The sequence below is a fragment of the Ischnura elegans genome, chromosome 4, assembly GCF_921293095.1.
Source record: "Ischnura elegans chromosome 4, ioIscEleg1.1, whole genome shotgun sequence".
NCBI lineage: Eukaryota > Metazoa > Arthropoda > Insecta > Odonata > Coenagrionidae > Ischnura > Ischnura elegans.
In genome coordinates this window covers 52,264,455-52,278,000 of record NC_060249.1, presented here as the reverse complement: position 1 = coordinate 52,278,000, position 13,546 = coordinate 52,264,455, and positions in this window count along the sequence as shown.

The window sequence follows — 13,546 nt, the reverse complement described above, 5'->3', positions numbered from 1 at the left end:
ATTCCACACCATTTTTCAAAGCATAATCCAATCAGCAAAAAGGCTTCGTTTACAGAATTTTTAAAAACTGTTGATGGTGATTTTGAGAAATGAAGTATGAAGCATTTTTCTGTTTTTCAATCCTAGTTCAATAGCTATTCTCCACGAAAAATCGACAGTCTAGACCAGTGGCGTAACTAGTAATTTTCTAAAGGGGGTGAGTAAAGGCAAGGGGGAGGGGACCCCCCCGAGGCATCTTCGGGATAACCCATAGTTACGCCACTGGTCTGGACCATATAATGACGCCGTCAAACACTTCTGCCAAGCTTGCTACGGCTATTCTACTTCTCTACATTTTTATAACTTAGAAAACCCAATTATAAACGGATAACTTCAAAATAAAATCTAACTTAACAACCGTTAATCAGTCACTGCTATTCGTTAGTTCGAGAAATGAAGTGTCAAGCAATTTTTCTGTGTTTCCATCCTAGTACAATAGCTATTCTCCACGAAAATTCGACAGCCTTGGCCATAATTTTATGACGTCACGCACTCCTGCCGAGCAGGGTCTGTCTGGCCAGGTCTTCTCGTCGGCAATCGCCGAGGGCCTCGAGCTTAGGGGGCCCCACAATATTCGCGTCTATCCTGAAGCGCAAATGAAGGGTGTAATAAGAATATATTCTAAGAGCCCGAAGATAAAAAAAGTGGAACCTGATGCTTTTTTGAACCGGTTATTCTTAAAGGTTCTTTTTGAGGTTTTTTTAGATTTCGATGCAGTTTCAAGGAAAAAATTCACTAAATATATATAGCACCATAATAAGCTATTAAATTTTATAATACGTGAAATTTTTACTTTTCCCTTTTAGTGCGGCGCGCCGATACATCGGATTTTACGTAGTTGTTGTTAAATTTGAGGACATTGTAATAAAAAAAAACTAATACATCAGTAAACGTATAAAAATGTTGTGATTGTTGTCCAATATAATCTCATTAACTAAAAAAACTGCTTAAAGATACCTAAAAAATTAACTATAAAATGTTTATTTTTCCTAGTTGCCACATTTTATTAAAATACCCTCCCCATTTTTCGACTGTACCCCGGGAAGAAGGGTAGCACTAAAAGGGTAGTATCTTTGGTTACGAAATTGCTATTTTTATTTCCTTTTGTGTAGTTTTTAAGTGCCATAATAAGGTCAAATCCATTTCCGAGTATGTGAATTTCTAAATTTTTCCACGGGAGGACCACCGCATTCCCCGATAAGGAGGGCCCCATCATGAGCCTAGGCGTAGGGTCCCCAATCACCCCAGAAAGCCCCTGCTACCGAGCACGCTACGGCCATTCTTAGACTCCTAATCTTTAAGCTTCGTGTCTTCGAGCAGATCTCATGGCTGCGGCCCAAACAGCTTCCCATTTCCTTCATTTCAGCTCCCTTCCTCTGGTTCTTCCTTAATTAAAGTGATAACCTTAGGCCATCAAGGCGCCGTGCTATCGGTGGACATGCTGCGCTGTCATTCTGGGACGGAAGCGTACCCAGATCGCAGACGGTGACCTCATTCGCAGCGAAGGAGTCTAAACGCTCCTTTCACACAGCACGGTTTCGCCCGTACGGGGGAAAACCGTACGGTTGTAAGTGGTTTAAAAGTAGTTTTCACTCAGCACGGTCACGTCGTACGGTGAGAGACTTCAGTTGAGCATTGGCTTGAGTCGGATGTGCACCTGTCTGTGTGCACCGCTTAGCTAAAATGGATCGAGAACAAGCAATTTTTTAAATTAATTATTACCTATCGATGACATCAAAATCAGGCTTCGGCGCCAAACAAACTCCAAGCATTTCACGTCGCATTTCTATATTCAAATACTGTAAGAGTCTTGTCCCACAACACAGGCTTAGATTCTATCAAAGATATAAGCACCTGAGCGTCAATTTCATACATTTTTCCACAGTGAACTGAGCAGCGTGCACTCGCTAGCGAACCAACCGTACGACTGAAACCGGGCTGTGTGAAAGGGGCTGTTTACTCCAATGCGCTACTACGCAGTTCGACGGGGACGGCGACCGTATGGTTCTAGTGGCAGACGGCAGCTGTATCACGGCGATAAACCGTCGCCGTATCAGTGTGAAAGCTCTTATCTGATTCTTTGCGCCACTATTGGAATGTGCCCCGTACGGTTTTCTCCCGTACGGGCGAAACCGTGCTGTGTGAAAGGAGCATAAGCCGTTCGAATCGGTCAAGTCAGGGCATAATACAGAAGGCCGGGCTTATTTTTTCAAAATGATCCGATTTAAAAATTAGTGGATTTAAAAATCCGACTTCGCACCAACCTGAAAATTTGTTATATTTTTTTCCCTCACCATTTCGCACATTTTGATGCCACGAATTTTTAAATCGGACCATTTTGAAAAAATAAGCGCCGGCCTGATAGGACAGGGGTCTTCTAACTTTTTTTTATGCAAGGGCCGTCGATTCGAAAAATAGATCACACATCATCCGGAGGGCTAAAATGGTCCGCTTACATTTACCACCACACCATTAAAATTAAAATAGAAGGAATGTAATTTCAAAGTGCGACAACCTTTATTGGCCAATAAGTTCAGTCAATCAATGCGATTTTTATTTTTAAGTTAAGACTAGTATTTAAGATTTCTAAGATCGTAGTCTACAATAAACTTTCGATCAAATTTCAATCAAACAATTCAAAAAGCGAGCCCACTAGTGTATCTCTTGTAACTAGGTGTCGCTAGCGTCCTTGGAGTGTCGTTCGCGGGAGCGGCGCTATACAATAATTTCTTTAGCCTTTGGGGGTTGCAAGAAATTAGCCGACGGGCCGCATGCGGCCCTAAGCATGAATATTGAATACCCTAGAATACTCTAGCCGTAGGAAATCCTTGTCGCATCTCAACCCTCCGATCTCCACTGTGAATAAAAGGGAAAGGATTTCCACTTCGAGTCAGACGGCTGGGTGATGTTCGGGTGACTCTTTGGTGCTGGTAAGCGGGTATCCATTAACCATATACAGACAAATGTTCCCATTTGGGAACAGGTTTATAAAAATTCATGAAAATGTCATTTAGTATCTGTGATTATTTTTATATATATAGTTATGTAAATAAAGCATGAATGTATTTTTTTTAAAGTGAATTGCATGGCTTGTGTGCATACATTGGTCGTTAATTGTACCTTTTCAAAATTGGTTATTTTTATCACCTCTGTAATGAGCATGCGGTTATTCGATATTTTTCCCTACATTAGCTTTCCAGAAGCGGATTCCCATTTATTCAAAAGATAAATATATATTTCGTAGTTGAAATCAGTTTTTTGGTCAAGTGGACATTTATTTTCCAAGCAATAGCAAAATTTATTGGCGTGTTCCCCTTTGAGAACATGCTTGAAAACCCATTAAAAATTTTCTGTTCGGGTTTTGTGTTATAATATCTCTTAATTAGTTGCTAAATAAGTAGGATATGCAAAAAATAATAATAAAATCAGTTGGTGAGTTAGTTCGGCCTTCAAAGGGTTAATTACATGAGGCGTTTAGGGAGGGGGGGGGGGTGAAACCGATTCACACCCAATCTCAGTTGGAGGAAGGGGTGGTCCTCGCAAGTATCACGTGACATCGTTCCTCAAGAAACAGTGCAAAACGTGATTCCGGACTAAGATCTTAGTAATCTAAAATACTAGTCTCAATTATTGCTAAATGAAATTAATAAAACAATTATTTAAAAATTAGCCAGCACAATGAAGCATAGATTAACGTATTTAGTGTGAAAATACGCATTTTTAAAATGTCACGAGAGTTTGGGGAGGAGAGGCTATTTTCACCATATCTCATTATGGGGGTTAGAGGGGTCCAAAATATCATAATAAAATAATTTAGAATAATATAAAAATATAATAATTTAGTCCTGATCCTGCATTGCATCACTACATACACTTAGCATGAATGTCACTATTTTGATGAGTTTCTTGGTAGGTTCCTCAGTCGAAACATTTGGCCTAAGTGTTCAGTAAGATGTGGTCAACCAACGTGCTTCATTTAGTTTTCCAAGCATCATAGTAACGAGCCCTTCTGGACATGTTCTTGACGCAATGGCGTGGGACAAGGTGCGTATAATAAGAGGTGGTCTCAGCTGAAACTCCGTGCGGGCGTGACGTCACGAAGTTCCCAACGTAGACGTATGCCAGGGAATAACAAGCAGGAACCGGGTCGTGATATCGCCTTTCCGCATCAAATTCTTATGAGTTACAACAAAAATATCGTTATTAGCCATCAGATTACGTTGTTTACTCTTCCGGAATGACCCTGTTTCCTTTTCAATCGCATCGTAAGACTAGCAAAGTAAGCAGAATTACCGTATTTTACATCCTATAGTTTCACCCGTAAATATCGTAATGATCATGCTATTTGGAATTCTAAACTCACAAGAGGAATAAGCTACCGTAAAAAATAGATAAACTCGTTTATTTTATTCAAGTATTTCCAGCTTTAAAATTTAAACTGAAAACCACGGCTGCAGATTTGTAGCCACTTCAAAATTGCAAATGGAATTCTATTGCTATCAAGATAAAACATCTACATGTAATGTAAATATGTATCACAACTATCATTTTGGCTAAAAATAAATATCCTCTGATAGTTGAAGACTGTAATCTGAGCTAAATAAGCACCAGTAGCAGTTAATTCGCCACAAAAAATTAATAAAGTGAAAACTACAAGCCTGCCTCAGCCAAGTTTGGATGCTTTAACAGGACATTTTTCCGGGTATGGAACTTACATATTTACATGGTGAATCATATCTGAAAGTACTAATATTAACCTTATGCCCATAAGCAATGCTATGGAATAATTTGATCTTTAGGAAAGTAAAATATAGGCTGAGAAACAAGATCGAAGGGATTCCGCACATAATTTCCATGTAACCTTCCATTAGGGTAGTGCAATGAGCAGAATAGAGGACGAATATTCCCCAAAATATGACAAGAAAAACTACAGAAACCACGACCTAACATGCAGTACATGTGCTTTTCATGAGAGTTGCATCATGGAAAACAGCTGCATGAAATGAAATCACCGACAGAAGTATTAAAAGGGAAAACAATTTTCATTTTTCAAACTTATGTAATGTACACACACGTCAAATGATACATTTTCAGATTTCCAGAATGATATAAGAACTCCATTGAAACTATAAAATTATTTATACAATCAATGCAAAGTACGCAAATTAAAAATAAATCTTAAGTACAAATGATGGAATATTTATATTGAAATGGTTTCAAATTAGTGAGAGAATCATGAATAGGAGATGAAAGCCGTAACGCATATTCCACATTGTCACTGGAATAGCTGAACCTGTTATTGAAAATGTGTATAAATTGCCGAGCTTAATTAGACGAAAAAATGGAATTTAACAATTTCAATGAATATCATAAGAATGATATGTACATCAAATGGTCAGTATCATCAATCATCATACATTCTAAAACCTATGGATCTTTATCAAACAAGCTATCACTCAAGTTTTCTATTTCATCTTTCAAGGTTTGTGCTACGAGAGGACTATATAATTAAGCACTTTCAATTTGCACACAATTTTCTGAAAATTAATTCTAATGCTAAGATGGTGATCTTCCTGCTTTCAGTGTCTTTCTGCTGGACTTCTCCCTTCTTCAGCTTAGGAGCTGCAAAGTACTTATCCAATAATTCCACGAAAAAGACATTAGTCCATTGGACATAGAAGATCTTCTGGCATCCAGCATTACTATAAGAAGACATTAGAAAACCGATATTAGAATTACATACAATAATAACAGTCAAATGAAACTATAAAACATAGTAATATGATGTAAGCATTACACAACAACCATCATTCCTCGACACAAAGATTTCAACATTTACCAAAATATCTGCATTTATAATTACATTTAATAACTACGGTCATAAAAAACGATTACATTGCTTAATCATGAACATTGCATTTGTCATGACTATTGAAAATAATAAGGTATAAAACCTGACAACTTACCAAACAGCAGAATAGATAGATGAATTTCACATTCAATAGGCATTTCCAATCATACCCTCTACATTAATCTTTCTCACCATGAAGATATAAAAAAAGAAAAAATCCACATAAAGCCTTAACGGAATGTTAAGTACCTATATATCCTTCAATCACTAACAAAACATACTAATTCTCTAGATAGGCTGAAACAATTTACATTTGTGTAAATAAGTGAAATTAAAAAGGATCCTCAGAATTTATCTTTAGCAAAACAATACTTACCTGTTCAAAGAAATATTCTCAATTGTTATAAAGTTACTTGAACCTCATATTCCAGTTCCCGAAAGATTTCAGCCAAAGTACATAGTAGCCTCAAATTGCTGAGCCACGACGCCAGGAACCTAGGAACTCTGAGGAACCGAAAGGCAATGTGGTACTTCGTGACGTCACGCACTTCCTCCCCCACTTTCAGCTGAGACCACCTCCTATTATACGCACCTTGGGCGTGGGATACCTTGATTAAGTACTTCAGGTCCTTATTAAGGTTTGAGATTTCATCTGGGCTGTGGTTTGGTACGTCACAATTTATGGGATGAAATGATACCACTGGGAGCTTTCCACATTCTGGCAGTTTTGAACCAGTCTGGCAGATGTCACCAGTGTAGGTATGCATACGGCCTTGAACAAGCACCGTCAATGTGTTTGAAGAGAGCTTGAAACCACTTGAAACGGCTACTCGATGGAATGCAAAAAGCATATAGCTCAATACATAGATTTTCCCTACATTTCTCCTAATTTTCGCAGGATGCCTCTTGGTTTGGTGAATGCAAATCTTCAGTGCAACATTCCTCATGATTTTCCTCATATACTTAACTTCCTCTCGCGTTCGTACATAAAGACATGAACTTGTACGAGCTAATGCACCGTGTAGTGCACTCGGAGGCTAGACTAAGATTGCTTTGACAATTGAAAATAGATATCTTTAAGGGCGACACCGAGAACATCATCTTAGAGCCCCAATATATTTCCTTGTACGACGGAAGCGATAAATTAAGAGAAGTATTGTGTTTTCCCCCAAACCATAAAGGACTCTAATGATTGATAGTCGTAATTTTGTTTCAGCATTTGCCTTTTACATGTAGACGGTTGGTATCCTAACACTCCCTGCCACGCGCCTTTTTAGGCCGCTTGCGGGGTAGTATGTAGATGTGTTAACAGACCAAAAGGCTGAAGCGTCCTGTGCATGGGTGTGTTGGCAGCTTTGTCGCTTCGAGTGGTGAGCAATGAGGTTGCAGATGCGGCAAGTGGGGTTATAGACCCAATCCGAGAGTCGTTAGAATTCCTGAGCGGAGGGCGGGCAGCGATAAGGGCACGATGACGTGGTTTCGGGGTGAGGAAAGCGAATCTGCCGACGCTGCATAGGAACGCTTAAGATTCTGAGATTGAGAAGGTAAGTTGGCTAATTTTATCTTGATCATATATTAACGAGCGTGCTGCGCCCGCTCCCAGCGGGCTTCCCCCGATCTTTTCAATGCAGATCCACAGAGGGATAGGCGCGTTTCTAATTTTAAAATGTAGAAAAAAAGGCAGGGTCTTATGTGCAAATTTAATTGGAATGTTCATGTAAAAATTGAGGTCAGAGGACCTCTTTAAACACAACATTGGAAGTAATTACACTATCCTCTGATAAACGCACATGATGACTCATACTTACGTATCAACAGGAGGCTTGAATGTGGAATCAGCCGCATTTTGATAAAAGTTATTTAAAGAATGCGAGATATTGTTGCAAATGAACAAATGTATCAGTTTGTGCGCCGTTAACGTCAGGAATATTTACCGGTTTTTCTTTTCTTTTGTTTTTTTTTCAATTGTTTAAAAACCAATTTTAGGAAACAATAGCAATATTTAAGTAGTAAGGTATGCCGTCGCATGTTCTCTGATAAATTCTGTGCATTTTGGTACCTCATTTGTAGAGTTTGGTTGCGTATAAGTTGAGAAAAAGGTATCTATACAGTTGCGATAATATAGAAGATTTGTATTTGTTTCTATAAGCTTTCTATAAATATTCTATTCTCTAATGTTGTTGTCGTATATATTTAAGAATTGTAAGACATACTACGAAGACGAATAATTTCAAGACGCCTACAAAGATGTCACGGAAGTAATCAAACAGGTACGGGGTGAAGAAAACTGTATTTATTAGGTGATGGGAATGCTGTCGTCAGCGAAGGCCAAGATGAGAGAATAACAGGAAAATATGGAATAGGAAATCGAAATGAGGGAGGTTATAGGCTCCTGGAATTCCGCAACGGAACATTAAGTAATGATTGCCCTCACAATGTTTATAGATCACATGCAAAGAAGATATGCATGGATAATGCCAGGGGACAAAATAATACTTCAACTAGATAATAATATTAGATATATATATTTTAGTGAAGCACATATTTAGACGGCAAAAGCTACTCAGGGGCCGGCAGTGATCATAATCTAGTTATGATGACGTGCTGTTTGAAAGTCAAGAAGTTAAAGAAATCAGTGAAGAACTCATGTCGACTAGAGAAACTAACGGAGTCATTAATCGCCTTGTAGAAGGCCATTGATAATGTGGTTTGGAAGTCAATACCAAGGATTCTGAAAGTAATTGAATTGCCCTACAATAACCGTGGAATTGTCCGAAGTTTGTATAAAAACAAAGTAGCTGTGATAAAATGTGGACCCAGTTGTGCAGATGAAAGAATGAAAAAGGAGTAAGACAAGGGTGTACGTTGTCCCTCATAATTTTTAATCTTCACATCGAAAAAGCCATCAGTGAAATAAATGGATGACTTTGGAAGTCAATATGTGTAGAGAATGAATAAATTTGCTGCGGTCTACTGATGGCATAAAAGTCAAAGCCGAGGCAGAGAATGATTTGAAGACTAATTTGACAATTACGGAGAGGATAATCGACAGACATTAGCTGGCAATAAAAAAAGAAGGATATGAAATATGTAAGCGTGCAGCAAAATAGAGGTGGCTTAGGCAAAAATAAAATTAGGAAACGAAAAGTTTGAAGAAGTGAAAGCATTTCGATACCTAGGAAACCGGATTGCCAACGATGGACAAAGCAAAAAAGAAATCGTAAGTAGAAAGCACAGGCGAAGAAGGTATAAGAATAATCTACTTACAGGTGAAAATGCAAGCATAGACAATCATAGATATAGGGAAAAATTATGAGCATGATCGAGTAAAAATGTTCTGCCAAAATTCACCAAGATATATTTCACAATGACTTATCAAGTACAAAATTAACAAAAATTTCCTGAAGAGGATGAGAATGAATGTATGATAATGAAAATTCATGAGAAGATGAGGAAGGCGAAAAAATACATGAAACAAAAAAGTGAAAAGCAAAACGACCTTTACCACCCACCAAATTTTGATATAAGTTACAGAAAAGTGAAATAATTAGTGGTGGGGGTTTCCCGGTGAGGTAGGGTTACGGTTCGGGTACGGGGAAAAGTGGGCCCTCAGGTGGCCTAAGAAAAACTAGTTCAAAATTGATTGATAGTCATTCCCTCAAGTTATACTTTTGGAATGCAGGGTGTTAGACCTTAAGTGACGCGACTCATAATACGGGGAAAATGATTTCCGCGAGCCGTTTGCTCTTGGATTAGCCGGCCGCGTGGCTTTGCGAAAAGCGTTAGGGGGGGGGGGGGTTCGCGGAAGATTACGCTCTCTTGTTTTCTTTCTTCGGAACGGTCTTTGGCTCTTTATCAAATCTACACTGCCAGCCTTCGAGGAAGTCGGTCGTTGCTCTAAGTACCGTCTTCCAAGTTGAGGAGTGAGACCATTTGAATCGCGAGATCACGTAATTCTCGTTGGTGGCAATTACAAAGCGCAAATATTTCTTTGAAACGGATTTTAAACCTCTAATATTAAAATAAAAAATGACTAAGCTATTCAGGCAGGTCGCCTGATTATTACGTAGGGGATAGCCAAGGTTCTTAAGGCCGTTTTACGCGGTACACGGAATTGCGCAATCTGACGTGCGAAGGCGCAAATAAAATTGCGTCGTGTAAAGCGTTGAATTGCTAGAACACATGCGAGAATGCGTCCATGCGAGACGGCAAAATAGCCCCTGTTCTAATTTCGTTCATGCATTCGCGCAATTCCACGCCATTTTAGAAATTAATGCAGCTCTAACCTGCGCAATTCCGTGCCCCGTGTAAAATGGCCTTTAGACTGTTTTTGGTGCCATGAAACATTTTCTTGTAGGTTTTCTGGCCAAATGCTACTGCGGAAACTTTCTATGGGATTTAAGATAGAGAAGAGTCCACCAATTTGAAATGATTTGAAGGCTATTCTCCACTCAAGCGAGAAACTATGTTACTGTTATTATCACGGCAATTGTTGATAGTAAATTTTCCATTTCTAGAAATTATTTTAAAGGACAATGTACTTCTTATTTCTTTCAGCATAATAGTGAAGTTAGTTTAATTTCATCTGTATGGTTAATTGCTTAACGTATGATCACTTTGAATTTCTATTTTGGATGATATTAAAAAGGTTATAACGTAAAATTTTTAGTTATTTTCACTATGTACGCTAATTTTTTCTTCCCAATGAAAGAAAGGGTTTCAATGTCCTCTTGGCGTAATTTTCCTCGCCCCTGTTTTGCTTTTGAAAGCCCGGCGAGGAATGAAAACGAGCGTAATTTATATTTGAAATGTGGTGGAAATGTAATTTTTTGAATTAACTAATTAGTATTTATTCGTTATTTGCGTATATACTCTTAGCCATTTTAATGTAAGATTAAATAATATTGCGGAAGTAGCCAGGAGGGAATGTTTTGAGATTTACTGGATGGGAGTGCGGACACGGAATTAACGAAAACGTCTTGCCTTTGGTGTCGGGAAGCGAATAATCACATCAAAATATTTCTCTACCCAAATTTTATTCCATTTTGAATCCCAATTGCAAATCAATTCAAGGATAAAATTTCAAGTTATGATTTTCTGCGTCTAATATAGCCAAAATTTAAGGTATTACCTCGGGAAGGAGAGGGGCTGCTGGTGAAGACACGGGTGGATAGCGAGGCGCTTTGGTAGTCTTGCTTGGCAGGAGTGCGTGACGGCATCAAATTATGGTCCAGACCGTCTATTTTTCGTGGAGAATAGCTATTGAACTAGGATCGAAAAACAGAAAAATGCTTGATACTTCATTTCTCAAAATCACCATCAAAAGTTTGCAGAATTCGGCGAACGAAGCTTTTTCGCTGAAAAAATAGGATTATGCTTGTGTGGTGTGGAATGGATTTGAATGAAAAATCTCCCCCTCCGTACCGTGGCATGTAAAGCGATTGGAGTGTCGTAGTCCCCGACCCAGACCTTGAGCTGCTGTGTCTGCGGCTGTTTGCTGAGCTCGTGTCTGTTGCGTGGCGTCACCGCGATCCGAAGAGGACCGGCCTTCGCAACAATGACCGACTTCCAAGAAGCGCGGGAGGTTTACGAGGTTTGAGCTGGAGCCAAATTTAGTCGGAGGAAATGAAGCGCGGTGTGGAAACCTCATCGGAGTGAATGCAAATCCACAAGACGTTGTGTCCAACGCAGTAACGTTGATTTCTCATTTGCTGTTGATCTCAGGTGTCGTAATAATGTTGAAAGTATGTTTGCATTCATGCATAAAGTTGCGAGGTTTAGTACATCATATGCATCGGTAAATTTCAATTTTACCATTCAGCAATCATTCTCAAGAAGAATAAAATATCTCTTCCGGAAGTCATTCCTCGATTACCTCCTGTCTCTAAATTCACCTTAGTATAAACTCGTATGTGTGATTATTGTAAATTGCAATTCATCCCTATTAAGACACTTTACCAAGATAAATATCTCATTTGCCTCTGATCTTAAGCATGATTGCATTAAGTTAAGTATCGAAGGCTTTAGAACTTGAATGAACCTCGTAGTATGCTTGCATCCAATGTTAGGGTTATCGAGAAAGTATCTTATTGTTGACAATGTTTTTTTTTAGCTTTGAAAAAAGGAACAAAGAAGGAAAAATTAATTGCTGACGAAATAAAATCTTGAAATAAGTGTTTTTTTCTTTAATGATCTAATTGGGAAAATTAGGTCCGAATATCCGAAGTGGAAATAAATTCAAAAAGAAAAACTTTGCAGGAATTCTTATGTTTTTCTTATTGGATCAAAAACTATCGGGCCTTTTTCACGTGCTGTAATGTAGGCGTCTTGTTTTCAATATTCATTAATAGATCTACTCGACTCAAACTTATAAATTTTACCCAATCGTGACCATGTTAAGGGATTCTCTTCTACTGTGCGCTGCCCGATAACTTTAAATGCCGGTAACACCACGAAAGGGTCCCTTTTCCACTTAAACCATGATTTTGTGTATTTTTGCCAGTACTGTACTTATTCAGTATAGAATGAAAGGAACTTAAAACAGGACTGAGTAATGCTTATAGCCTATCTCTAAGAATACATTTTTCTATAGTTAATTCTTTTTTATTTTGTTGAAAATATCCGCACACACGAATATGAAACTTCACTGTTAAATGAAAATGCAAGGGAATCTGAACAATGGTTACAAAATATATAGTAAATGATGCTAGTAATTATCAGTAATGTGAGGTATAGCCTAATTTGTGAGCATATCTTAGACAGAGAAAATGTTCAACTCCCCACTCTTCCCGAGGAAGTCCGAGAAACGGTTGAAAATTTAAATCTTCACGTGTGAGTGTTTGTTTCATCTGTTTTAATTTTTTATTTAAATTGTCAAATAAATGCCCCATGTAGCCATTTGCAAAGAGCAGGATAATTCGGACACAGGGATTCTCTCCGACCTTCCTTGCATATCCTTTCCTATGGCGCAGATAACTTTAGCTTTTATTCGCGTCCTCCAAAAACCACCACCTCCAGAAACGGTGAATTTGGTTTCGACGGTAACTTCGCCCAAATGACGACGCGGAATTCTTCTGGCATGGTCATAATTGATTTTGTGTCAACTGTTGTCCACCTCCAACCACATTTACAGAGACTAGACCCATGGGATCAGCATGAAATTCCTCCGAAATAGACTTCATCTTTACGAAAAGCTTTACCTTGCCCACACTCCTCCCGTGGACATCCGTATTGCATTCCCCAGCCAGGCCCCGAACTAGGACGGTGCAGAGGGCTCTGAGGGTTCTTCGGGCTGCAGATTTTAGGAGACGGCAAAATTTGAAAAGCTTTTTAAAAAGGTATTTAATTTTTCTTATCACATTATTCAACATGAATTATCAATTAAGAAATTATTAAACGATAATGTAAGGAAAAATTCTTGTTATCAAACATACAGAGTGTAATTTCAATTACCTCATCTAAAAAAATGGCTTACGGATATATAATACAGAGTGTATGATACATCCGTGATATATCCGAAAGTAAAAAGAATATGCGTATTTCTAATGCATATATTTATTAAACTTTAAGGCAAACGAATATGAAACTTCACTGTTAAATGAAAAAAAATGTGGACATACACAAAGATTTTTCATTTATCATTGCAGTATGTTCTAC